Source organism: Mustela putorius, unplaced genomic scaffold, assembly GCF_011764305.1.
Source record: "Mustela putorius furo isolate JIRA1106 unplaced genomic scaffold, ASM1176430v1.1 tig00000596_pilon_pilon_pilon, whole genome shotgun sequence".
Classification (NCBI taxonomy): Eukaryota; Metazoa; Chordata; class Mammalia; order Carnivora; family Mustelidae; genus Mustela; species Mustela putorius.
The window spans coordinates 3,584,478-3,609,778 of record NW_025421428.1 but is presented as its reverse complement, the minus strand read 5'-3'; the positions used below and the strand labels follow the sequence as shown (position 1 = coordinate 3,609,778).

The window sequence follows — 25,301 nt, the reverse complement described above, 5'->3', positions numbered from 1 at the left end:
CTGAGCTGAAAAATCTTTCTCAAATGAATTACAATGTGTAGCAAACAGCTGTGTTTTTGCCTGCACAACACATCATTTCCCCCATTTTTTAGAAGCTACTCCTCTCTTTCTTTTGGGGAACAGTCCCTCCTGCAATCCGTGAGGTCCTGCCAAGACTGTCCATCACCCAATCTAATTCACATGGCCCTAAAGAGGCCCTGCTTCCACCACAGGCTGACCCAACTGACTCGTCTAAGAATTGGTATCTTGAGAGAAGGAACACCTGGCATGAAGGCCATTGGAATAAAGTCATTGAGAAGGCAGGCCCTAAAGAGATATTCATGAATTTTTCCCTGGAGTTGTCCAGATTTCTATCCTTCCCAAAGCCTGTTTGTTCAAGTTCTCCTTTGGTTCTAGGAGCTACCCAATATCCTTCCTGTACATTCTCTTTATTTGCTTAAGTTTGCTTCTATTACAAATGGTACAGGTATTGGTGCCCAAGAATCTGTTACAGACAATCATCCTGCTGTGGGTTGAATTGTGTCTCCTGCCCACGCCCACCAGAAATAAAGAAAGAAAGAAAAAAAGAAAGAAAGACAGGAAGGACATTTTAACAACAGCGTCTCCAAACATGATCTTATTTGGAAATAGGGTCTCTCCAGAGGCAATCAAGCTCAAAATAAGTTCAGAGGGTAGACCCCAATCCAACATGGCTGGTGTCCCTAATAAGAGAAGATTGGAACACAGAGATAGGCACATGTAAAAGGAAGACAATATGGAGACACACAGGGAGAAGGCCATATCAAGACAGAGAATTAGAGTGATGTATCTCTAAGGCAAAACAAACAAACAAACAAACAAAAACAACCCTCCCGGCAATGACCAGATGCTAGGAAAGAGATATAAAGAATAGCTCCTTCCTAGCACCTTTAGAGGGAGTATGGCCCTTCCAAACGGGTTGACTTCAGAGTTCTGGCCTCCAGAATGTGAGACAATGTATTTCTCAAGTTTCTGGTACTTTGTCCTGGCAGACCTAGAAAACATATACTGATCCTCAAGGAAATATAGACCATTTCTAATGATGTATGGCAGATTGCTAGGTGCTCACCAAAACGCTTCTCCCCTTTTTTGCCTACAAGTATCCTGCTAGCCAGGCACATCACTGCCTCACTGGATCATCTTTGCCAGTTTTCTCTGCGGCCAGAGTGTCCTTGTATCTAACTTCTCCCCAGTGGGATGTAAGTGACAGTGATATGTGGCATTGCTGGGTCTGAGCTCTAAGATATCTACCAAGACTCCCTCAATCTTTTTTTTTTTTTTTTTAAGATCTTATTTATTTATTTGAGAGGGAGAGAGCGTGTGCAAGCAGGAGCAGAGCGGGAGGAAAAGGGAGAGGGAAAGAATCTCAAGCAGACCCTGAACTGAGCCCAGAGCCCGACTTGGGGCTTCATCTCACAACCCTGAGATCATGACCTGAGCCAAAACCAAGAGTTGGATGCTAAACCAATTGAGCCACCCAGACAGCCCAAGTCACCTCCACTCTTTCCTTTCTTTCCAATTAGAACCAAGATGCATGGGGCGCCTGGATGGCTCAGTGGGTTAAAGCCTCTGCCTTCAGCTCAGTTCATGATCCCAGGTTCCTGGGATTGAGCCCCACATTGGGCTCTCTGCTCAGCAGGGAGCCTGCTTTCCCCCTTTCTTTCTCTGCCTGCCTCTCTGCCTACCTGTGATCTCTCATTCTCTCTCTCTCTTTCTGCCAAATAAATAAATAAAATCTAAAAAAGAAAGAAAGAAAGAAAGAAAAGAACCCAGATGCAAGGGCTTCATCTGTGCAAAAGAAAACCCTGCCAACATGGAAGAGTGCATGGCAAAAAGGGAAGACTCCCAGTTGCTCTGGACCACTCACGTCAAGGGGAAATAGGCCTGCTCTACTTTTTCTTTTTATTGGGAGCTTAGCTTTAGCTCTGATGGATCCATGGTTATGGAGCTGAGCTGACATGCAACCCAGTGGGAATCCTGCTCGTATTCCAGAATGGGAACTAGTGGTAGCTCATGGAACAGTGGTCTCTTGGGGATTTCTTTTTTTTTAAGTGTGAGTCCATTTATATAAAATATCCAGACTTTTTTCTCTTGGGACTTTTTACAAGCTGAAGCCAAACTCTCAGCAACCTAAAAGGGAGATGCATGATACTAAAACCGGCAAGGAGTCTGCTTCCAAAGGCATTAGGTATCTTCAACTGAGAGAATGACAAGCTCAAGTCTTAAGATGTATGCCACATGGCACAGCCTGACATTCGGAGCATTTCTGCAGCCAAGTGAAAAATCTTTCATCAGAGTCATGGGCTTAAGACAGCTGGAAGCCAAACTCAGATTCTGGGAGTTGCTGAGTGTCAATGTCAGATGACCACGTGATTTTGCCAGGTTTCTTTCATGAAAAGATGCAGTTATCTGGAGGTCTCAGAGGACCCAGAGAATCTGAACCCACTAACTGTCTTCTGTCTGCAGTCTTTCCTATGTACTCCTCTTCTCTTGGAGAAGGAAGCTAACACTGTCCCTTATGCCTGATGCCTGCCTGTTGCTCAGCCAATAATTAAATCCATCTGGAGTAAGTGAATTGTTCTTACAGGAATATTTTACATTTATTTTTTATTTGGATTTGCTTTCCCAGTACTTTTTGGCTCTGCCATCACCATAGCCAATGGGCTTCTGGAAAGCTTTTCACCCAGTCATGGCATGACACTACCTCTTATTAAGGAATTCACTTCACAGCAAAAGTGGGAATGGCCTAATGCCCACAGGATTCATTGTCTTCCTAACAGATCCTGCCCATGACCCAGGACAGCTGACCTTAAACAACACTAGGATGGCTCACAGGATCCACTGGGAGATAACTGCTTGCCCTCCTGTGGAAGTGATCCATACTCCAAGTCCTTATTCCATATGCGATGCTGTTTCCCTGTGTCTCTCTCTTTCCAGGACACAGAGGGTGGGCAGGCACTGTTAACAGTATCCCAGTAGCCTTTATCTAATGTAGTACAGCTGATACCTGGCTGCATGACCACCCAAAGTTAAGAAATCTGCCAGCCTTTTTGATCACTTTCCCTCCCTCCATCAAGCTCTCAACTGAATTGACTGGAAGTCTGATACCCACTGAAGTTATGGGTTTGGGTTTTGGGTTTTGGCAAATGCCAGTCTTCTTCCCTCTTAGAAACAGTCAAAATAAAAAGCTTCTGCATAGTGGAGGAAACAGTCAACAAAACTAAAAGAATGGGAAAAGATATTTACAAATGACCTATCTGATAAAGGATTAGTAGCTATAATAGATAAAGAATTTATATAACTCAACACCAAAAAGCCTAAATAATCCAGTTAACAGATGGGCAGAAGACTTGAACAGATACTTCTCCAAGGAAGACATACAGATGGACAACAGACACATGAAAAGATGCTCAGCAGCACTCATCATCAGGGAAATGCAAATTAAAACCACAGTGAGATACCCCCTCACACCTGTCAGAATGGCTAATATCAAAAACACAAGAAACAATGTCAGTAAGGATGTAAAGAAAAAGCGACCCTCTTGCACCATGGGTGGGAATGAAAACTGGGGCAGCCACTGTGGAAAACAGTATGGAGGTCCTCAAAAAATTAAAAAGAGAACTCCTACAATCCAGTAATTGCACTATGGGTCATTTACCCAAAGAATACAAAATCACTAATTCCAAAGGATATATGCACCCCTTATGTTTATTGAAGCATTATTTATAATAGCCAAACTATGGAAGCAGCCCAAGTGACCATCAAGAGATGGATGGATAAAGAAGATATGGTGTATATATACACAATGGAATATTACTTGGCCAGAAAAAGAATGAAATCTTGCCATTTGCAACAATATAAATGGAGCTAGAGAGTATAATGCTAAGTGAAATACGACAGTCAGAGAAAGACAAATCCCATGATTTCATTTGTGTGGAATTTAAGAAACAAAACAAAGAAAGGGGAGAGAAGAGAGAGGGAGAGATAACCCAAGAAACAGACACTTAATTATAGAGAACAAACTGATGGTTGCCAGAGGGAAGGTGGATGGGCTGACTGGTGAACGAGGTGAAGGGGATAAGAGTACACTGATCATGACGAGCACTGAGCAATGTACGGAATTGTTGAATCACCACATTGGACACCTGAAATTAATATAACACTGTATGTTAACTACATTGGAATTAAAACAAAAAACTTAATAACATTCTGAAAAATAATAAAATAAATAACCCCCCAAAACAGTGTCTCAGATAGCCTGCAGTTTCAAAGAGCTTATCTTATCGGCATTCTCAGTTGAGGTATTTGATTTTGGGCTGGCTTGGATCTTGGTTACCTTCACCTAGTTATTGTTTCAAGTATAGAAGTCTATGGTAGATAATGTCAGCCTAATACTCACAAATTATCTTGAGGATAGAAAAAAAGGCAAAAAAAACAAAACAAAAAACCCAAAGCTTCCTGCTCTCCTCCCAATGACCTTCTCCATGGAAGGAATGTTATTATGCTGTTGATCATGTTCTTTTCCTTTCATAGGGTCCTGTAGCTTTGCAGAATACTGTCATATTCTCACTTGCTCTTCTAAAAATCTATGACCTAAAGGAAAGAGGACAGGCCCGAACGTCTGGCAGAGCTGGATGGAATCCCTGATTTGCTGCTCAGTGGCTCTGAACTGCCAATTAATCATGTGTTAAAGGAGGGGTACAATAACGTTTACCCTTTGCTTTTTTTTTTTTTTTTAAAGATTTTATTTATTTATTTGACAGACGGAGATCACAGGTAGGCAGAGAGGCAGGCAGAGAGAGAAGAGGAAGCAGGCTCCCTGCAAAGCAGAGAGCCTGATGCGGGGCTCGAGCCCAGGACCCTGGGATCACGACCTGATGCCAATGACAGCATTGTTGGTGAAGCTAGCTTTCATGTATTTAACATAGATGTGTCAGACACTAGACTAAGCTGTCCTTATGAATAAACCTATTTTACAGATGGAAGAGTCTGGGATTCAACAAGGTGAAGTAACTTGCCTAAAGACAAACACAAGGGCAGAATCTGCCTGGGTCTTAAAGGAAAACTTTGTTCTTTCTGACTCCAAAATCTATGCTCTTATTCCCCAAATTATAACTTCCTCAATAAATAAAATACCCTTGGAATGTGTTGCTAAGTGTCTAAGTTCAAAGGTATGATGCAAATGTTTTCATCTCATTAGGCAAGCTCTGCATGAAGTCTGCTAAAGATTTAACTGGCTTTGGGATCATTTACATGTCTTGATAAAGTCTTTTCTGTGTTATAGCAATGTCTGGCCTATCAGGTAACTACTTTCCTAGAAATTTGGAATTGAAAGTCCTGAACTTGATTAGGATTTCACAAAAACTGTGAGGTGGCAAGCCACTTCACCTCTCTGGGCCTTCTTTTTTACCTATTTAAAAAAGGGTAGGGGCGCCCGGGTGGCTCAGTGGGTTAGGCCTCTGCCTTCGGCTCAGGTCACCAGAGTTTTGGGATCAAGCCTCGTATCAGGCTCCCTGCTCTGTGGAGAGCCTGCCTCTCTGCCTGCTTGTGGTCTCTCTCTGTCAAATAAATAAATAAAATTAAAAATTTTTTAAAAAAATAAATAAATAAAAATTTAAAAAGGTAAAGCAGACCGAGAATATCTTCTTGTGCCACAAAGCAAAGCAAGTGCTAAAAGCTATTGGGACCTATCACAGCACACAGGAGCTGCCTCCATGCAGTTCCCACTGGTCAAATCTGGGACAATTTGAACATCAAAATGAATAATGGTGATAAAGGACTGCTACACATTAAATAAAAAAGTAATCCATAAGTGCATAACAACACTCTAATAAAAAAAAAGACAAAATAAGCTCTCTCCATTTGAATGGAGAGAGTTCTACTATATAGAAGATTGTCAGCTAATAAGTGTAAAAGAAATTAGGAAATCATCATTTTGTAATCACCATAGTAATAATCGATCCAGGTAAGATCATGCATGGATGTGAAAAACCATTGGTGAAAAATTGTTGGGGAATGGAGGAGTAGTCACATAGTTTTAAAGTATCTCCCCAGAAATCACTTATTAATTCCAGAAAGAAAATGCACCTTTACAATGAAAACCATCTCGTGGACACCACATTAACCAAGTTGTGTAAGAAAAACTCCGCTGAGTCCCGTGTGTCTCCTTTAGGACTCACACTGAACACTTCTCACATTTCTGGCCACCAAATGGTGGGATGGGGGTGGGGGTGGGGGGTGGTTTCACACCAGAAATACTCTGTAACACTGGTTGGGTATTCTACAGTTTAACTAGGATGAACTTTTGTCTGGGATGTGAAAATTGGAATTCTCGAGCTGAGAATGCCTTGCCCAGGCTTCAGTCACATTGGCCTTCCTTTGGTTTCTCTAGGTAACTTTGGTCCACTTTGTTCAGGCCGCTCCAGAGTTTTCCTCAGCTCCAACCAATCTACTTTCCCCCTATCCCTCAGGTCCCTTCCCCAGAGGCCTTTCCTGAACATCCCCAAGGCTCCTGCTGCATTCTGGGGTTCTTTTCTCCAAAGCTCTGCTTCTGCCATAAAGTATTCATTTTTGCAAAATTATCTGTTCCATGTCCAGTGTCACCGTTAGACTATAAACTCCAAGAGGAAGAGAACTGCTTCTCTCACATTCACACTGGTTTTCCCGGCACCTGCACGGTGTCCAGCATGCACAGGGATGAAATAAACACTGTTGAATGAATGAATTGATGAGTCCAGGAAATCTCTGTCGGTTCTCAGAGAAGGAAATGGGAAGGGAACACACACATTTTTTTTTTTAATTGTCTAATAAGTGCCAGGCTCTGTGCCAGGTCGTCCACATCTATCATCTTATTGATTCCTCAGAGACACTCGGAGATGTGGTTATCACTAGCCCCATTTTAGAAATGAAGAGATAAGGGATGTCGCACATCCTGCCAATGGACTGACAAATGCCAGTAGAGACAGGATTCAAATCTAGTGTGGTTTTTTGCAAAGATGCCCCCATAGCGCCCTTCATGCCTATACCCTTGTCTGATGCTTTTCCACAGATTTTGAACGTATCACTGGAAATCAGAAAGAGCAAGAAGGCAGTCCTAACAACCATGCCTGCATTGAGGAAAAATGCCTTTGTCCAAGCCACATTCACAGGCATTGTCTTTTTCCGTCTTATAACGGGTCTAACAGTTGGTAAGTGCCTAAGTGATTTCTGATGTGCATTCTTTGTTTAAAAAAGTGGGATCTCGTGTACATTCTCCTTTTGTCTTTCAAACTCATTTGTGGTGGTTTGTTGTTGATTTTGCTAAGCAGATGTTTTAAAGCATTTAGTAGTTAAGTTTGTTACACCTTTCTTTAGGATTTGTTTTTATAAATCATAGAACTAAAAAAAAGTAAGTCATAGAACTAATTCATTCATATTTTTCTTATAGTGTACTTATTGATTTTACCTTTTTCTTAAAAGATTTTATTCATTTATTTGAGAGACAGAGTGCACACACGAGCCAGAGGGAGGGGTAGAGGGAAAAGGAGAAGCAGGGAGCTAGACTTAGGGTTCAATGTCAAGACTTGGATCATGACTTGAGCCAAAGGCAAAGGCTTAACCAACTGAGCTGCTCAGGCACCCCAGCTTCTTTTTTTTTCTACATTTAAGTGTTTGGTCCATTTGTAGTAAGGTAGGAATTCAGGTTTTTTGTGTTTTTTTTTTTGTTTTGTTTTTTGTTTTTTTTTTCCAAATGGCCTACCGAATTATATCATCTCCATTGACTGACTAACCCAAAGGACGTACTTCTGATGCGTCCCTGTCACCCTCTCTGGCATTCAGACGAAAACCAACACTGGTGTCAGGGAGGTTCATAAGAGAGGCTGTATTTATTTCTGAAAGAAATCAGAAATCCTGAGGAGAGTCCCAGGACCACTCCTGACTCACAGGATGGCCTTGGACAGGTCCTTTCCTCACTCTGCGTTCAAAACTGTATGCTAAGGGTCAAAGAGACAGAGAGTGCAAAGTGATCTCTGACACTGATCATTGTCCATCTAAAAGAGTCCTGAAGGATTCTTGCCTTAAAAAGAAGTGTCAATTAAAATAAGATTAAGAAACTTTTTTTCCTCTTTTTGTTTTTTTTAACATCTATCAGACAGGCAAATACTGAAAAGATTGATGTACTTACTCATTGTTGGCAAAGATGTAGGAAAATACACTCTCCCAAGTTGGCTGCTAATGGGAGTGTAAATTGATTCCCCTTTTTGGAGGGCAATTTGGCCACAAAATGCACATATTCTTGAACCCAGCTATTCCACTTGGAGGAATTCTGAAAAGTAGAAAATGAGATAAAGATATTCACTGAAATATTCATCATTGAGAAGAAAAAAAAAAACAACAACTGGAAACAACTCAAGTGTCCATCAATCAGAAGTTGGATAAATGATAATATACTGTCATAGTTAAGGGTGTTAAAAAGAAAACTGCATGCCCAAAACAGTCAGTGATGCTCGGACATGTCACCAATCTGGAGCTTAGTACCTAAGCTCAAAGCGGCCTTGACCTCCCCCAGAGATAGTCCTAACTGGTCAGTCAAGAATCGTATGGTTGGGGTGCCTGGGTGGCTCAGTGGTTTAAGCCTCTGCCTTTGGCTCAGGTCATGATCCCAGGGTCCTGGGATCAAGCCCCACATTGGGCTCTCTGCTCAGCAGGGAGCCTGCTTCCTCCTCTCTCTCTGCCTGCCTCTCTGTCTGCTTGTGATCTCTCTCTGTCAAATAAATAAATAAAATCTTAAAAAAAAAAAAAAAAAGAATCGTATGGTCAGCACCAATAAGGTAATCTGTCACATGGGCCCTCTCCATCCCCCAAAACAAGATGAAGTAATCCACCTAATAAGACCCTTTTGTTCTCAAAGGAAGGTGACCTCACCCAAAATAATCCTTTCCTCTGTTTATGACTTCCTTGCCCTGCATTTAACAACCTTTCCCTTTCTGTCTTCCTTTGGAGAGCCCTTCTACTTGCTAGATGTGAAGCTGCCCAATTCATGAATCAACTCATAAAGCTAATTCAGTCTTTAAAATTTACTTGAACTTTTGTTCTTTTTTTTTTTTTAAAGATTATTTATTTATTTATTTGACAGAGAGATCACAAGTAGGCAGAGAGGCAGGTAGAGAGAGGGGGAGGCAGGCTCACCACTGAGCAGAGAGCCTAATGCGGGGCTCGATGCGGGACTCAATGCCAGGCTCAAACCTAGGACCCTGAGATTATGACCTGAGCCGAAGGCAGAGGCTTTAACCACCCACTGAGCCACCCAGGCGCCCCTGAACTTTTGTTCTTTAACAGGGGTTTGAATTCTGGCTTCCCCACTTCCTAGCTGTGTGACATTGTGACTTAACATGTCTGTATCTGAGTTTTCTCATTAGTAAAAATGATGTGACAATAGAGTCTACCTCATAGTCTTGTTGTGAGGGTTAAATGAGGTAATACTATAAAAGCACTTAAAACAGTGTCTGGCACATAGTGAGCACCCCCAACATATAAGCTATTATAACCATAATATATGTTTAGGTGAAAATTTTGTAAGTTTTTTGAGTGTTGTTTCCATGACATGTTGGGTGTTATCTTTGGGGGTTACCTGACTTTACAGAGGTCTGAATCTTTCATTGTCTTTAATCAGACTATTTCACAACCCTGTAAGTTACAGAAAAGTGACGGTAATACAAATTATTCTTGCTTGCAGAAACGCAAATTGATCTTGTCCTATAAATGTACAGTTTAAGAGACAATTCCACATACCACTTTATTGCCCTAAAGACAATAACTTTATTGCCCTAAAGATAATAACTAATGCAAAGTTATTATCCAGATCTATATGTAGATCCAGATCTCGATATATATGATTCTCCTTTGAAATGGTTTTAGTTTACTACTGGTTCTTTTATTAATTTTGAGTTAAATAAAATCTTTGACAAGTGTTCCTTTTATATTTGTATGAGTCATAATATTGCCTTTAAAAAAATTGTAACAGTATTTCTAGTCTGATCCTCTCCTCATTATACAGATACATGTCTTTTTATTTTTAGAGAAAGCCTGGAAGGATGAACACAAAAATGTTTATGAAGAATATCTCAGGGAGGGGGGCACCTGGCTGGCTCAGTAGGTGGAGTGTACAACTCTTGAACTCAGGGTTGTGAGTTTGAGTCTCACATTGGTTGTCGAGGTTATTTAAAAATAAAATCTTGGAAAAAAAAAAAAAAGAATGTCTCAGACAGGGGTAAATAAATAATATTTCAGTTGACTCTGAGTCTCTTCTTTATACATTTCTATAATGTCCAAACATTTCTATATTGTCCAAACATTTTCATGCAGAACATCCATTTTATAAAGACTAAACAGAAAATTCTCCTGCTGGAACCAGTCATTTGGGAAGGGAGGAGAGTTATAAGAGGTCAAGTGAGAACAGCTTCCTCACTGTAGGAGCAGGTATTGAGGGGCGCCTGGGTGGCTCAGTGGGTTAAAGCCTCTGCCTTCAGCTCAGGTCATGATCCCAGAGTCCTGGGATCGAGCCCCGCATCAGGCTCTGCTCCGCGGAAAGTCTGCTTCCTCCTCTCTCTCTGCCTGCCTCCCTGCCTACTTGTGATCTCTGTCTTCAAATAAATAAATAAATAAATCTTTAAAAAAATAAAATAAAATAGGAGTAGTTATTGAGGTAAGGAAACCCCTTGGCAAGTGAAGAGACCAGCTTGGTCCCCAGCAGACCGGTTTTTCCTGAGATAGAACACACGGGCCACAAACCATCTGAAGTGGCAAAGTCTCAAAGTTTTCTTCGTGGCTGGCCTGCGGGTGGTCAAGTCTGAGGCTTGGACCTCACTGCTGGCTCTTTCAGGCTCTTTGATCTTGAGCTGGTCAATTAATTCAGCCTCAAGCCACAGCCAAAAGAAAATCAGCCCTGGAAGAGACTCTGACCCCTTCTTAACACTGATAGGAAAACAAGCCTGGGGAGGGGAGGGAAACAGCAAAGGTCACAAAGCAAATTAAGGATCATTCTAGTACTAGGACCCCAGCATCCCAAGTCCTGGCCCAATGAGCTTCTCCCTCACCAGACTGGACTGATGGTCCAGAAGCCAAGAAGACTGGCCCATAAAGAGTGGGCATGTTGAACAGAACAAGCCAGGGCCAAGGTCACTGCAAGAGCTGGGCTTTAGGAGGAGTATTTATTTACAATTGGGGTTGGGGGTGGGGTAGGGTGTTAGCATACCCCTCCCCATCTGGGGGCTGGGTCAGGCACGGGAGGCTATTCTTGTGATCTAAGACTTTACAGACCTTTAATAAATTGCCATTGCAAAGCTGCCTGCCATTTAAATTGCAGTCAAGGGGAAAATTGGCTGCACTTTTTTTTTTGAGGAAAAACAGTGTTAGGAGATATTTGTTATGTGAAGAGAGATGGAGATTCCTCTTGAAATGGAGCCCTTTAGGATAAGGCAGCATAAAGGAAGGGCTAGGCTCCTGGTGGGTCTGGAGTATTGTGATGTCAAGGGGCTTTTCTTGGAGCTGGAGCTGGACTGGGGTGAGGGGCCTCTCCTCATGGTCCCTGCCAAGAACTGGGGAGAGAGCCGTCACCCCCCTGCCCGCCCCACCATCTCTGGGACCAAGGAGGCCAGGCCAGGCAGTGGACTCTGGCATCCAATCTTAAGTTCCTCATTATTATGTGCAGTGTTCCCCAGCCTTGAGGCCCAAAATTGCACAATTTTGCCATTTCAGTGAACTACTTACACTACTATTTACTTGGTATTTTTCTGTAAGTCTATTCACTTTTAATAACAAGGACATTTATATGGCAACGTGGATGGGAAATCAACATCATTTCCATAAAAATGAATAGAAGGAAAACAAAACAGTGTGATTAAATTCTAGCTAGATACTCTTGCCTGCTTTCTCTTTGTTAAAAAGGGAGATTGGCACATGTTAGAGAAGTTTTACAAGGAAATCAGATACGATGAGAGCTTTCCTGAATTTAATCAGAGGGAATGGAAAATAACGGAAAATAGAGTAACTGCCTTACAATGTGGTTGTTATTTTTTTCAAAGATTTCCTTATTTATTTGAGAGAGAAGGAGAGAGATCGCGCGCGAGCACGCGCACACATGTGTGTGTGGGTGGCGCGCGTGTGCGCGGGCATGTTGGGGGTGGAGGGGCAGAGAGAGAGGGAGAGAGAATTTCCAGCAGAGTCCCTACTGAGCACAGAGCCCAATGTGGGGCTCAATGCCACCACCCTGAGATCATGTATGGTTCAGTTACTTAATGCCTTTGTGTAAAACAGCTTCAGTGAGGTGTGGTTCCTCCACTATACAAGCCCTACTTTAGAAAATGCTGTGGACAGGACCCTGTTCTCCCACCAACTAGCTGAGTGACCTTGGGAAAGCTCCTCTACCTCTCTGAACCCCCAATTCCTCACCCACAAAAGGGGTATGTTTGTAGAAATGAATCCAGAAGTTTCTGTAAGAGATAGTAGTGGTGATAATGATGAGGATGGTAAGGATGCTATCAGGGAGGCATTCATAAAACTCCTTAAGCTAGTGTTTGATGTGTTTTGGGGAACTGAGTTAGTAGTCTGGGTCTCTGCTTGAGCAAAGAAGAGCAAAGAGAAGAGCTGCAGGCCACTGGGTCTGCAGAAACGATCTACCCAGCAGGATGGATTTGTGGAAAATGGAAGTGCTCCCTGGGTTCTCAGAAATGTCAAGGAAGTGAAACTGAATAAGGATATTGGACTTCTCGTGGTCATGCGGGATGGATGTTCGGACAGCACCAGCAGAGTACTAAGGCGAAGGATAACTGCTTAATGCCAACCAGTGAGGAGCTAAGTATTATGATTACTGTCCTCCACTTGACATAAAGGAAAATGAGACTCTATAACATTAGGCGACTGCCAGAAAATTCACAGCAGACCTATGCTCCAGGCCTTCATTCTTTTCAATATTTCAACAAATGTTCTGAACATGCTTAATCCCTGGGTCAGGGCAGAGATGGGATAGATACACACATTAAAAAATAAAAGGAAGGGGCGCCTGGGTGGCTCAGTCGTTAAGCGTCTGCCTTCGGCTCAGCTTGGGATCCCAGGGTCCTGGGATCCAGCCTTGTATCGGGCTCCCTATTTGGCAGGAAGCCTGCTTCTCCCTCTCCCCCACCCCCTGCTTGTGTTTCCTCTTGTGCGCTCGCTCTCTCTCTCTCTGTCAAATAAATAAATAAATAAATAAATAAATAAAATCTTTTTAAAAATGAGGATTTGCAAAACAAAGCAGAAAATATGATCTTATTTATGTAAAATTAAAAGCAGTGAAGCTATATCTTCATGAATATGCACCCACATATAAAGGCTTAGAAATAGATCTGGTAGGGACACCTGGGTGGCTCAGTTGGTTGAGCATCTGCCTTTGGCTTGGGTCATGATCCGGGGGTCCTGAGATCGAGCCCCACATCAGGTTCCTTGTTCAGTGGGAAGTCTGCTTCTCCCTCTGCCTGTCTCTCTCTTTCTCTCTCCCTCTCTGACAAGTAAATAAAGTCTTCAAACAAAACAAAACAAATAGGAAATAGATCTGGTAGCAGTGTTAACCATTGGGTGGAGGCAGGTAGGGAAACAGGGAGTTTAGCTTTACCTGGATTGTTTGAGGTACTAGTAGTAGTAATAATAATAAATTTCTATATTATTTGGGCTACTAAAAATTTTTTTTAAACAACAGTCATGGGCTGAATTGCGTCCTAGCCCCAATCATATGTTGGAAGTCCTAACATCAGTACCTCAGAATGTGGCTGGTTTTGGAGATAAGATGTTTAAGAGGTAATTAAGCTAAAATGAGGTTATTGGGAAGGGCTCTAATCCAACATGACTAGTGTTCTTACAGGCAGAGGAAATCTGGGACACAGACACACACAGGGAAGAACACGTGAAGACACAGGGAGAAAATGGGCATCTATGAACCAAGGAAAGAGGCCTCAGAAGAAACCAACGCCCTCAAACCTTGACCTTGAACTTCCAGTCCCCAGAATTGTGAGAAATAAATCTCTGATGTTTAAGCCACCCAGTCTGGGATGTTTGTTATGGCATATGCTAATGAAAAAAAATATTCAATGACACCTGTTCACAATGGTAAGGCCGGTTTTATTCTGGACTATAGCGTTAGGTATAGGGGCTGTGATGGGAGTGGGAAAGAGAGATGGGCTCAACTCCAAGCATAGCATTGGCTACTAGGAATTTGTTGCCAGGGAGTAGCGGGGGTCAGGGGATGGAAAATTACTAAGAGGAAACATCAGGGATGGGGTTGGGGGTAGGTACTGGCTAAATTGACCTAAGAGAATTTTAACTGAAGACAGACCTGGTGTTTGGACATGACTTGATGCATGGTGGAGGACAAGGAATCTGGTCAGACAGTGAGGGTGATCAGGTCTCAAGAGATGGGGGTTCTTGCTAAAATCATTAAGCAGGGTTCTTGCAAAAACTGGATTCTGTAAGGGAATGCACAGGTGGGTCTAGGAGAAGGTTCGAGAGGCTAACTAAAGTTTGCTCAAGCAAAGAATTTTTGTCACTGCTCCAGCGAACTAATACAACTACCAAGGTAAGTTCCTGACTTCCAGGAGCTCCTAGCCTTGTGGTAGAAGCAGCTAGTAGTACAACCCCACTATGATACCAGAAAGCTGGGGAAGGTGCTACAAATGCAGAAGTAAGGTAGCACAGAACCCCAGGGTGGGAGGACCCTACTGGGTCTGCAGGTTTCATGGAGGAAGTGGCTTTTAAGCTGGGCCTTGAATGATGAGTAGCAGAGAGAACCCAGGGGTGGGTTGTTGTGGGTGGGGAATGGGAAAGATGGGGACTGTTTCTGGAGGAAACACGTAAGCGAAGACCTAGTAGGGAAGGTTTGTTCTGGGTCTGGTTAAGATGGGGGAGTTACACCTGAGCACAGGTTTTCCAAGAAGACCAGGAGGATGTAGCTGGAAGTATTCTCTGGAAGGTGCCATCGTCCGCTGTTGGCCTTCATGGAGGGAGTAATATCATCATATTTGCTTTGTAGGAAGACCACCCTGACAATCCATGAACCAGGGATTGAAAAGTGATGGTCCGAGCACCTTCTGTGGAGCACTTTCAGTCAGGTCCACAGAAAAGTTTTGTTTGACTTAAACTGTTCTAACAGTCAACAGATTATAAATAATTAATTTGAACAAGTCAATCAATAATTTATTAATATAATTTGAATGTATATATTTAAAATAATAATATTACATTAATTGTATATGAACAAATGAAATAAAATCTTATAATCACGTTAATATATTGATATGTAAATTATAGATGTCAGTAAGTTGGAAGAGCTCATAAAATTTCAAATTTTTTGAAAATCTTTTAATAAATCGTGGGTTGAACCATGTTTGCACACAAGGTATGTTGCAGTTCTAACCTTTGGTTACCTGTGAATTTGACCTAATCTGGAAATACAGTCTTTGCAGATGCCATTAAGATGAGGTCATGCCGGAGCAGGAGAGCCCTTTAATCCAGAATGAACTATCTTTATAAAAGAATAAGGGACATGGACACATCAGAGGGAGAATGCCATGTAGATGATGACAGAGGCAGAGATCAGAATGATGTAGCTTCAAGCCAAGGAAGAGGAAGGATTCATGGCCACCACCAGAAGCTGGAAGAGGCGAAGAAGGATTCAGCCCACTATCAGGGGGTGCAAGGCCCTGCCAACATCTTGATTTCAGATTCCTAACGTCCAGAACTGTGGAAGAACACATTTCTGCTGTTTTAAACTCCCTAGTGTGTGGTAGTTTGTGACAGTCGCTGTAGGAAACATACAATAAGGAACCCGTGTGCTCTCCTAGCAACAGTTGGCCAGAATCCCCTCCAAGGTGTCATCACCCATTCCTCCTAAGGTGCAGAGTAGCAACAGCTCAGGAGAGAGAGGAGGCCTCAACTGATGTACTAGCAATGGGGGGTGAAAAGGTTTGTTCTTAGAAATGGCCATTCTTAGGCACCTGGGTGGCTCAGTGGGTTAAAGCCTCTGCTTTGGCTCAGGTCATGGTCTCAGGGTCTTGGGATCAAGCCCCACATTGGGCTCTCTGCTCAGCAGGGAGCCTGCTTCCTCCTCTCTCCCTGCCTGCCACTCTGCCTACTTATAATCTCTGTCTATCAAATAAATAAATAAAATCTTAAAAAAAATGGCCATTCTTTACTTTGTGGAAGGGGATAAAGTAATATTTATTATTATTACATACAATAGATTCTCTTTTATATCATTACCATGAGTCAGGTACTATGCTGAGGACTTTATTTTTATTTTTATTTTTTTTTAGATTTTATTTATTTGAGAGGGTGAGCATGACCAGGTGGGGAGGGGCAGAGGGAGAGGGGGAGAGAGAAGCAGGCTTCCCACCAAGCAGGGAGCCCAGTGCAGGGTTCCATCCTAGGACCTTGGGATCATGACCTGAGCTGAAGGCAGACACTTAACTGACTGAGACCCCAGGTGCCCTGCTGAGGGCTTTTATATGTTGTACCACTTCATCCTCCCCACAATATTAAATAAAATCCCCACTCTACAAATGAGAACACAAGGTTTGGAAAGGTTACACAGCTAGAACTAATATTGCCTACTAGGTGCTAGACCCTGAACGAAGCCTTTTATGTGGGAGCTCACTGAATCCTCCCAACACCCTTGGAGGTAGATACCATTAGTAACTCCAACTATTCCCCTCTACCCTGTTGAGATGAGGAAAGTGAGGCACAACAGGTTGAGTAACTTGCCCCAGTTAGTCACCACTGCAGCTGGATGATGGAGATGGCACTCCGTGTTTCTCTCTGATCCACAGCTCTTGCTCTATAAAGGTGCGGACTTCCTGGTTGTCTTTCATTCATTTGCTCATTGATTAATGCTTTTGCGTCTTACTCGTATTTGAAGGGGGCAGCTGGGTGTAGCCGAGAGAGCACAGGCTCAAGTGCTCAGAGACCTGGGTCCCCGTCTAGCCTGGGCTTCAGGTTCCCCATCTGTGAGATATGGGGATTCTACTGGTCAGTCTTGAAGGTCCTTCTTGCACCAAGAGTCTATATTTCTGTGATTCCCCACCTTTGGGAAGAAGTTACCCATCATTAGTACAACGGCTGAGGATGGGAACTCATTTGCCAATGTCTCAGCAAAATGGCAGAGCCGGGATTTTAATCCAAGGGCACCTGTCTCCAAAAGCCTCTCCACTTCCTCCTGGGTTCCGAAAAGAAAGGAACTAAAACAGAGAGAGAGGACATACTGCTGCCAAACCAGATCCACGTGAGCACCAGAACTGGGACAGATATCCAAAGCCCAGGAGTTCTGATGGGGGAGCTGGCCTGGCACGGGCCTGTTACACCCTCTTGTGGAGCTCATCTGCAATGCTCTGGCCTGCCAGCTTTTTCCTTTTGATACCAGAATAGACGTAGGAAACCAGGAAGCAGGAAGTAGTCGTCCCAAGAGATCTGAGAACCAGTGACCCCAGCTATTCTAAAACAAAGACTGAAGGATCTGTCATTTAGTGAAGCCCAGCTGCCCTATGTTCATTTATTGATGAAGCAGATTATTGGCTGCTTCTGTTTTTACGTCTTGTACATACTTGTATCAGGTACAAACAGTAATCCAATAGAAATGGTACCTTTTGTCCTTAGCTCGGGGTGATGGGTGATTTAATGAGGGTGATTAAACCTATCAAACCCAGAATACATATGAAAGCAAGAAAGAATTCTTCCTTCATACACCCTTTTCTCTGCCTTCTCTCTAATATCTGCATGGGAAAAGAATGTTGGGCAAGATTGGAGAATGAGATAAAGACTTTTAAGTATAATCATTAAAATTATGTCTGTCTGCCCTCAACAGTTTCACATGCGTCACAGATATTGTGTTCTGGGGATTATTATTATTTTTTAAGATTTTATTTATTTATTTGACTGACAAAGATCACAAGTGGGCAGAGAGGCAGACAGAGAGAGAGAGAGAGAGAGGAGGAGGAAGCAGGCTCCCCTGAAGTGGGGCTTGATCCCAGAGCCCTGAGATCATGACCTGAGTCGAAGGCAGAGGCTTTAACCACTAAGCCACCCAGGCACCCCTGTTCTGGGGATTCTAAAATAAGTAAATCCTCACGTATGCTGAGGTGCAGTGAGGGAATAGTACCTCTCCCCCCAGTGAAGCCACAGGCAGTGTCCAGAATCAGGCTTGAAGGCTGCAGGGATGTCCTCCAGGAGCGATCGGACACCCTGGCCACCCAAGAAGGGCGAGAAGGAGGGGGGCAGGTTATGGTGGAGAGGAACTTTAGATATATTTCTAAGCTTCTCAACAATCCAATAAACTAGGGGCTACCATACCTATCATCCAGATGAGGAAACTAAGGCCCAGAGAGATTAAGAAGCTTGCCTAAATCTGAGAGCTAATAGGCTGTGGAGTTGGGATCTAAATCTTGGCACAGCGATAGATTAGCAATCCAGAGTCTGGTTTCTAGTCCAGGTCTGAACCTGCTTGCTGAGTGACTGTTGTGCAAGTCAGTTAACATCTCAGGTCTCTGTTTTCTCCTCTGCTTAATGGAGGTTTGGCTAAAAAGGTGTCCATAGACCCCCCTCCTGGTCTGCCAATATAAGAGTCCGAGCAGAAAAACAGGAAGGGGGCCCCAAGGGGCTCTGATGGATGGGAGGAGAGAGCAGCTCAAGTCCAAGTGCAAGTTTTCCTCACTGTATTTAGTATTAGTCATTGAAGAGTGAATCACTGGTGAGTGAATGCCTTGTTAATTGTGATGTGGGATCACTTCTGAATGGATCTCACAGCTTTCTCAGTAAGAGGAACTTCTGGGACCTCAGATTCCCTTATGCAGCAGATTTTAAAGTTTTAAACAGAAGTACCATCCAGAAAAACCTTCCAAAAACTAATTTGACAGACAGAGATCACAAGTAGGCAGAGAGGCAAGCAGAGAGAGATAGGGAAGCAGGCTCCCTGCTGAGCAGGCAGCCTGATGTGAGTTTTTTTGGGAGGAGGGGTTACTTAAAGAGGGGATTGTCAGGGGATAGAGCCTACCTCCTTGGACCTCAGAGTATGCCAGGGAGGCTCAAATAGGTGGGCTCCACCCTCCCTCGATCCCCTCCCAAAATGTGTGTGTTTGGGGTGGTACAGCAGGTATAGCAAAGGGAAGGCCCAACCCATTTTGCCCTGGGCCCTACTTCAGTCAGTCTTTCAGACCACCTGAGCCAGCAGCTGCCTGGTTCCCATTCTTCCTCTCTTCTTTCTCTCTCCCAATTATTTCTTATTATTCAGCAGAAACCCTTCTGATCTCCATTGAATGCCATGAGAGCAGATAAAGGTTCTTCCTTGCCCAGTTTACATGGAGAAGCTGTTCCAGGAGCTCTTCATTGGCCCTCAGACATCATACTGGCAGCTACAGTTTCCCGTGGGTTTATTCATTACCAAGCACTTGGCAAAGAGCTTTGCATGCTTTACCTCATTTTCTCTTCACAACTATCAGCGGAATTAGACACTCCTGTTTCCTCCTTTTGGAGGCAAGGAAATGAAGAATTAGAGACTTTACGGAACCTGTCCAAAGACACAGAGCTCCTCAGAAGCCAGGCTGGGGCTCAAATCCAATTACAGTGTTGGATAATTTCCGACCTGTCAGTGTGGGTCCTTCTTATGTTTTTTTGGCTGTGTTATGGTTGTTTCCTCCGTTATTTCTAAGCCCTGCTCTGTGTTCACCGTGGATGGTAGAGGGGAACCCCTTCTCCAGTCTTGGTTTCAATGGGGAAGGTTTTTCTAAGCACATTTCCTGCTTTCTCTCCCTGCTTCATGCATTCCTGGGTAGATGAGGAACTGCTCCCTTTGGTAAATCTGAGAACACCTGGTTGTGCTCAACTCAGCATTAATTCATTGTCATCCTTATTGGGAGGGAGTTGTTCCTGGGGCTCTGCCCCCTGTCAGCTGTGGGAGCTGTCCTGGTACTTGCAGCCAGGTTCTAGGATTCACGATTCGTGGTGACCTTCAGCTACCAGCCCTGGAAGTTTCTTCTCCAACCTAGTTTACTGTCACTATTAAAGGTGATCTTTATTGGCTCCCCTCTGCTTTTTTTTTTTTTTTTTTTTTTTTTTTTTTTTTTTTTTTTTTTTTTTTAGATTTTACTTATTTATTTGACAGACAGAGATCACAAGTAGGCAGAGAGGCAGGCAGAGAGAGACAGGGAAGCAGGCTCCCTGCTGAGCAGGCAGCCTGATGTGAGGCTCTATCCCAGGACCCTGGGATCATGACCTGAGCTGAAGGCAGAGGCTTTAACCCACTGAGCCACTCAGGCACCCTTCCCCTCTGCTTTTGTTTAATGTCCTAACTTGGTTCAGAATGCAGGCAAAGCAAATGGAATGCCATTTGCTCAGTGTCCTTCAGAGAGCCCAAAAGGGGCATCCTGGAGGCATTAAACTGATGGGAAAATTTTGTGGTCTGCTGCCGGTTCCAATCCTTACCTTGGTTGACTTCAGAGTGTAACTCCAACTTCCCCAGGCTTCGAGCTCTCATGGCTGCCCCCTCCTAAGCAAAAGGTGGTGTGGCCGAAATGGCTAGTTGTTTCTCTGTATCTGTTTTTTTCTCCCTCTATTAATTCTAATTAATTCTCTCCAGTATCTCTTGCAGGCTAGGGGTGGCCATGTGACTCATCAATGCAATGTGAAGAGAAGTGATGAGAAAAACTTCTGGGTCATATATTAAAGGGAAGTCCCTTACTAATCACTTCTTTTCTTCCCTTCCACTGGCTGGAATGGAACATGATAGTGGCAGCTGAAGGAAGTATTTTGAACCATGAGATAGAAGCTATGATTTTGGGGTGGCAGTGCAACAACCAAGGAAGAGCTTAAAAACTGCCACCTTCAAGCTGCCACATCTGCCCTTGACTACCTCTCCAGACTTCTTTGTGAGAGAGCAGTAAACCTCTAGCTTGTGAAAGCCTCTGTCATCTGAACCCACATATCCTAACTAACACAGGCAGGAACCCAAGAATTTGCTTCCCAATTTTGGGAAGGGGTGGAGGGATCTGGCACCTGGTTCCCACATATGAGGGAATCAATGAATGTGGGGGAGGATGGAAAGACTGGACATTTGTTGCGTGCTTAGTATATTTCAGATACCGTGCCTGACACTTTCAGCCACACTTTCTCAGTCGATCTGAAAGACAATTCTGTTGGGTTACATTTAGCATTCCATTATGTAGTTGAGGCTCAGAGAAATGAAGTAACTTGACTACGATCACATAGCTGAAGGCAGAGGCTTTAACACACTGAGCCACCCAGGCACCCCAAAATCCCAGTTCTTGACAGGACCTGCCAAAATCTGTGGCATGGTGACAGTCACCATCACTTTGATACACTTGGGTCACATCACACATGCTTTTAACTTACGTTATTTCAACTAAATGTGAAGGTCAACAAAGCAACAAAGAAAATTTAAATACTACTCTGTATGTGATAAAAGAGCTGAATCTGTTAATTTCTTAGTAGATCTCAGTTTTCATGTAGACCTCATGGTGTGCTCATTTGGCCACAATGATTCTAAAGTCTGAAGATGCACATTTTTTTCATGTAACATGGTCTCTAATTCCAAACCACCCACTTCTTCTGGCCACCAGTCGAAGAGATGGCTATCAGATCTGACACTAGGGGAAAACTAAGAGATGATCAATCAGTCTCTGGTGTGGAACTTTCTTGAGAAATTTTAAGTACACTTTTCATCTTATATAATTTTGCTGTTGTTAACTTTAGAAGTCATGTCCTAATAAGCTGTAATGCCAGAGGATTATATTTTGGGGGGGCTGGTACAAAGTGGATGGGTATGTCAGAAGGGAGACAATTTAAACGGTCACAATGTGTCTTCTACAACTAAGTAGAACACATACTGGATCCTTATATTTATGCATCATTCTTCTTTTGTATCATGGATTTGCATCTAATCCTTTCTTCTACCCAGAGACTAAAGTCTTATGCACTTGATTTTTACTTCTTTGTCAATCTGCTATATCTTGAAGTTCATCAATTGCTATTTTTTTGGGGGGGGGGTGATGCAGTAATATTTTTTGATTGCTAGTTTTTACTTAATTGAATTATGTATCATTGGAGAGTAACCAAACTTAAAAATACATTAGACTTTTAAATTAGGTAGCACATGTACACAGTAATAAAATTCAGAGTATAAATTGTGCTGTTTTTGCTGTATCTCCAATATTACCCAGGAATTGGAATATCAGTATTTTAATATCTGGTTCTGGAATGGTGGCAACTCCAAAACCACTAGATAAAAGGGGGTAAATGTACGGGGGGGGGGGAATCTATAATCCAAGATATGACTATGAATGAAAAATCTAAAATAAAGGAGTAAAATTAATGAATGAAATTAAGTCTTTAATACCAATAAGGAGATTAACTTTTGGTTTAAATAAACACCACAGATAGGTCTGAAAATAACTTCAAATTTCTAGCCTTTGGAAAAGGCTAACGATAGGAAAACATCCATTTTTTACAAAAGAAATTATAAATATATAAACAGGAAAAAATGTAACAAGAATGAGTAGATACGACAAAGCATCAGTACCTGGAGTGATCTCTTTTATCTCCCTAGTAATGGATGACCTCTCATACATTTGCTTTATCTTCCAGCTGACTGCCAGCTTGTGTCATTTATGCCAGATCCCGAGGATGAACGTCTCTTTGCTGCACTCCAATCTAGGACTGAGAAATCAAGGTATGTGTGGGTTGGTGTGACAGTTTCAGGCCTTCCCCTTCTAGAGCCCTCCATCATGCCATCCAAAGCCCCCTGCCATGTGGTATCTCTCGTGTTTTCCTTTGCCAAGGATACAATGGGGCAGAGCATATCAGTTAGTCCAATGCCCAAACAGATATGGGGGTGGTGGTGGTGGTGTCAGTCTCCTCTTTCTATAGGCACACCCAATCTTCACTAGTGATTCTCCTGGAGTCTTCTCCCTTGCCTCTAGGAAGTGATACAATCCCCCATGGAGAGAGAGGAAGGGACGAGTCTTTCTATGACATTGTTCTTTCCTGAAGCCTGACTTCCCTCTCAACTATCCATTCTTTCCACTGATCAGTGGTGATGGTTTGTCTGTGGGGAGAGGGGATGGGAATGGTGAAGTGGAGGTAGAGGTTGGTGGAAGGGCTGGTTTCTCGAACAATGACTCCTCAAATGTTCTCCTGGAAGATAGCTAGTTCCAGTCACTGGCAGTGGGTTCCTTATGGACTTAAAGAGTTTCAGAGTTGGGCCTCAGCAGCAGTTTCAGGACAGTAGGAAAAATCCCCCTCAATGTCCGTTTCCACAAATATATATATCCTACCCCCCCACCTTCTTTCATAGTTTAACAGATGTTGACATACTATTTACTTTCCTTTTTCTTGTTGTTTTCACTTGAAGTATTTCTTAGAGATTGTTCCATACCAAAACACACTCACATGCCTTGGTCTTTAATTGCTGCACATTTCCTACAGTATGGATGTATTAAAATGTATTACAATAGCTCTCTAGTGATAGTTTGTGTCTAGTCTTCTACAAACAGTGCTGCACTCAATATTTTGTGTATCCATCTCTTTTCATATAAGTAGTCTTAAAAAAAAGTTAACTAGAACCCTGATAGGCATCCAATGGACAGTTCTAATTATGCTGCAATTGGTCACACACAATCTCTCCTTCAAAAATTGTGTGACTTATTATAAGAAGTGACAATTTCTATAGTCTTCAACTGTATTGCTTAGCATGAATAGGCACATCTCATGCACAACAATGTTTCTCTTCAACATTGCATTCCAGGGTAATGTCTTCCACATAGACTTAAGTAACAATCAGGGATCTACACCTAAACTGCTACAAGTGGAAATAATTTGCATCTAATCTTTTAGATTAGAATGGTGTTTATGAATGCGTACTCTAAAGTCACATGTGCCTGAATTCGAGTCCCAGCACTGCCAATTTTTATGTCTTTTATAAAGTCTTTGACCTATATGACATATTTTTCTTATTCATAAAATGGGGCAAATACAGCATTGACTTCATGGGGGATGATATAGAGATAAAACAAGAAAGTATTCATCATTCTTAGGCCAGTTCCTGTTTCACAGTAGGTGTTCAATAAGCATTAGCTAGGTTTCAATTCAGGTGACAACTGAATATACAGAAACTTCCTAGTCAGACCTAAACTCACAGCTGGGCAAATAATGCCAATTGGTTCACAGCTTTCTTCCTTATTTGGCATAGGCAAATTTCTTGATTTCAGAGATGTTAAATTATGACCATAAACAAACTATACTTATTGGAATTAAAGGATATAGGAATAGAAGTATAGACCTATAGGGCTGGAAGGGATTTCAATTTAACCTTATATTGGATTATTATGTAATAGCCATCCCTATGTATTAAAAACTTATATGTCAAGCATTTTGTGTATATAATAAAATAATGAGATATCATTATCCTCATTTTGCAGAAAAGACTGTGGATCTGAGAAATCAAGTGACATGCCCAATGGTGAATCATTAGTAAGTTGAAGATCAAGGATTCACACCCAATTCTTTCTGAAAATAAGAGACTTGTAAACTACCATACACTTTTCAAGGAAATCTCACTTACTTAAGGCAAAGCTAGCTTATGAAAGCTCTTCAGTGCCGAGAGAGAGAGTCTGAACTTCATTTTGGTGGACTGAGGGAGGGCAGTCCTATTCATTAGACACAACAAACACAGTCCCTGGGGCCCTGCAATAGTTTTAGGGACTCACAAAAATGTTTTAAGTGCTTTTAAAGTCGGAAAAGAAAGATGAACTTATGGGTTAAAGAAAATGTTTTGCTGTAGAACATTAATATATTCATCTCTATGCCAATTTAGTTGTAAAATATGAACTATATGTGCATCAATATAAATATTAGATATATATATATTCTCCACAAACACAAGGCCAAAGTGTCAAGGTTCCACGAAAGTCAAAGCTGCCTTGTGCTGCGGTGCTCTTAACTTTCTGGGAGAATGCAACAGCAGACTGAGTTGGAAGAGCAGAGGACTGGTGGGAGGTGGTTAAATTGTGAAAAATGCCTTCACGATTTTTTGCCTCCCATCAAAGAGAGGTTATAAAGGACAGAAATGAAACACTGTAAGTGCCACGTTCTAGCTGCATGATCGTGGACCCGTGACTGGATCAACATAAGCCTCAGTATCGCCATTGATAAAATGGGGATAAGCCCCTCCTGGGATTGTTGGACAGGGACAGCGAGCCTCGTTCACCTCTGTGTAC

General features: G+C 42.6%; 1 protein-coding gene across 3 annotated transcripts in view; it reads right to left on the bottom strand.

The window, feature by feature from the left end:
* Positions 1-25,301, bottom strand: part of LOC101680262 (translation initiation factor IF-2-like) — a 42,381-nt gene that overhangs the window by 15,725 nt on the left and 1,355 nt on the right. For all 3 annotated transcript variants that reach the window (XM_045082334.1, XM_045082336.1, XM_045082335.1), the window contains exons 2-3: positions 22,607-22,743; positions 8,183-8,323 (exon numbers count right to left, since the gene is read on the bottom strand). The gene's annotated coding sequence lies outside the window, so the exon portion shown is untranslated. The remainder of the gene's footprint in view (positions 1-8,182; positions 8,324-22,606; positions 22,744-25,301) is intronic.